Source organism: Sinocyclocheilus grahami, unplaced genomic scaffold (assembly GCF_001515645.1).
Source record: "Sinocyclocheilus grahami isolate Dianchi unplaced genomic scaffold, SAMN03320097.WGS_v1.1 scaffold39.1, whole genome shotgun sequence".
Taxonomy (NCBI): domain Eukaryota; kingdom Metazoa; phylum Chordata; class Actinopteri; order Cypriniformes; family Cyprinidae; genus Sinocyclocheilus; species Sinocyclocheilus grahami.
The window spans coordinates 1,898,311-1,901,806 of record NW_015505218.1 but is presented as its reverse complement, the minus strand read 5'-3'; positions in this window follow the sequence as shown (position 1 = coordinate 1,901,806).

Genomic DNA, 3,496 nt, shown 5'->3' with positions numbered 1-3,496 from the left:
TTAAAGTACATCTAAAAGTATGATTTTATTATCATTCTTTAAAGACGTAATTACGGACATAAATGCAAAGATGGACTTAAGTCCTATAACCAGTGTTGGGAAGGTTACTTGTAATCTGTAATGGAAACCTATTACCTTTTCAAAGTTACCCTATTTAAAATGTAATCGTAATGTAACTTTTTTAATTACTTTATTAATGTAACTGATTACATTTGATTACTTTTCTAAATTTCCAACAAATGATTTCAACAGTTAATCAGTTTCAGACATTTACACCAGGGTTAACCTGACAGTATGTGCTCAACACTGATTGCTGTCAGACTTTCAAAATCCTTCATCACTTGAATTAAGATGATAATAATTGAACACATCCACCACAAAATCAGACTTTAGTACTTCCTTTTACTTTGAGATAGACTCCTGAAACATTGGTGTCTTTTTGAAACATTGGTGTCTGTTTGTATATGACATGACAATATAGTTTTCTCAAAAGAAATTGTAAAATGGTCAAGAAATGACTCATGAGCAGCTCTAGAGATTATGTTCATGTGTTCATGTACTCATATATACTGAGGCGGCAGAGGCTGAAAACACCGCGAGCGATACACACGCATACTTCAGTATGTGTAGTAAATGAAACCGCCTCTGCACCATTAATTTCCACGAGGGGCGGACTGGGAAAAGATTTCAGGCCGGGAAATCTCACACTCATCCAGGCCATCCCATACACCCAAACAAATTCTAAAACATGGACAACCCTATTTTTTGTATGACCATCACATAAAAAATCCTTAAGATGGGGACATGCAAAATAATTAAAAGTTCTCTCCTTAACTGAAATTTTAATTTTCAGTCTCTTTGCCCTGATATCGCTACGTCTCTCACCAGGGCCAACCTTAGGGGGGTGCAACTGGTGTGGTCGCACCGGGCCCTGTGGCGAACAGACCGTTTTATTTAATTGCATTAAATGAACATGTAGTTAAGTGTCCAAAATCAGTAAGACCAGATCAGTCAAAAACACCATATTAACTGATAAAGTTAATAAATAAAACAGCTGAAAGAAAGAAAGGATGATATCATTTGTTGTCATGAATGAATTTTCCTCTAACTGATACCTAACATTCATTAACCATAACAGCAACACGGCAATAGCCTTGTAATCTACTGTACATATTAGAAATACAACATTTTACTGCTTAAAACAATGTCCGATGACTTGGTGAATCTGTCAGAACTCATTCCGCTGACTCAAAATGATCACAATTTCTCTCTCCTGGGTGGGTTGGAGTCTCATATGAGTGAAGCACAGCAGTCGCACATTAGACTGACAGCTGGTTTATTTCTGCTTGGCTAATTAGCAGCCCTGTTCATCTCGTCTGTTCATAGCTCTCCTTCACCTCACATTCCCTCGTGCTGAGAAGACTGAGCCGCATCCTGAATGTCAAGATACAGATCGAAAAACAACTGCCATGGATGCACTGATTCTGTAATCAACTGACTGTGTTATTCAACTAAATACTGAGCATTTGGATAAAAAATATTGTGAGTATAATTATTAAGAAACAGAAGATGTTTATTTGTTTCTACTAGACCTAAGCAATATTAAAAGGAGTAAAAGGATACTTCTGCTGAAAGTCAACACAACAGCATTTGAAAGAAATTGAATTCCTTAGTGAAATGCAGTTCTGGGTCAAACATAATATTCACTGGTAAAAAATAAATAAATTAATCAAAAATGTAGGGTGGCTCTTGATTTGTGCCATCGTAAATTGATGAGATCATGAAAAGTTGGCTACTCAGTCAAAATGGAAAGTCATTTTAAGTTATTAAAACAATTTTTTTATTTTTTTTTATTTAGATATCGTGCACTGGTGAAGTTTAGAGGAGATTAAAATAAACTTCAATGTTTATTTCAAGTCCCCTATAGGAGTTTCATTTCAGATGAAATTGTACTCAATTAAGTCTCATGAGCTATGAAAGAGCAACGTATGAGCAATAACATTTTCTGGCTTTATCCTTACAGAGCATTAATTCAAAAGCCTACACTCTTAAAAATAAAGGTGCTTCAAAAGGCTCTTCAAGCGATGCCACAGAAGAACCATTTTTGGTTCCACAAAGAACCATTCAGTCAAAGGTTCTTTAAAGAACCATCTCTTTCTTACCTTTTTATAATCTGAAGAACCGTCTTTCGCTACAAAGCAACTTTTGTGACACAGAAAGGTTCTTTAGATGTTAAAGGTTCTTTATGGAACCATTTAGACAAAAAGGTTCTTCTATGGCATTGTGAAGCACCTTTATTTTTAAGAGTGTATGTTAAACTGCACTGTACTTGACAAGAACAAGACCTGTCAGAATGGTGTTCGAAAGATCCTTTGAACTTGTTTTATCATTGATCGGATATGACACTTAAGGACATTTGCAAATCCTTCTGAGGTTTTAGATTTAAGAGGATTTTCTCAAAGTATAAGGTAGATCAAGCCATATCTGCGCTGGTGCAAAAATTTAGTCAAAGACAAAAAATCCCACAAAGAGCAGTGAGCTAATAAGATCATATAACTTGTTTAAAACAGCTTGCGGCGGTTTACTGGTGTAGCTGCATGGTCTCTCAGCTTGGCTAAACTGACAAATACCTCAAACCCTTCTAAAAGCCATCAGAACAGACTAGGCTTAGGCAGGCTGACTGAAGCTGGCTTTCAAGGTGAGCATCATATTCTTAAAAAGAAAGCACAGATTTGCCATGCTAGATGGTGTCCCTTAAAAGTAAAAATACACTTTAAACAAACAATAAAGTGTTTATTTCTTTTTTTAAGGTCCCTTGACTTCATGTCTGTGGTTTTACCACAACGGAAAAAGTCAGGAATTTTTATTTGGACTACTTCCTGTCGTTCTATGTTATAGTCTGTGATATTATCATTATAAGAGATAGTTGCTGATTTATTTTAATACAAATTCTGAGAAATATAATCATAAACATTTCCAAAATGTCCAAATCTGAACATTTATAAAATGTAAATACATACATACATACTTGTTTGTGGTGTTAATTTGACAGTTTTCATGGGTCTCCAGTATTTCATTAAAAATATAAAAAAACAATGCAATGCTTTCATTTTGATCTAGCATAAACATGTTTAAATGCATAGAAATAAGCAAATTAACAACATGCATTTTGACAATTTCTGCCTTATGTTTGCCACCAAAAAGAGCACTTATTAGAGAAATAACATACTTTAAAATAATATACTTCAGTCAGTGCAAACTTAATGTGATGTTTTCAGACATTTAACTGCATGTTATTCACAATTGAATGATATTTATATTAAGTGAGTGAATTTACGTAGAGATGTGAAACATTTGTTGTAATTACACATTTGTAATGAAGTTGCACATTTAAAATATATTTATTTCAAGTGTAATATATAATAATACCAGTGGCGTAGCGCAAAATCATTGTGCCCTCCTGCGAACCGCAAGTCCTGGGGGGGGGGGGGGGGGG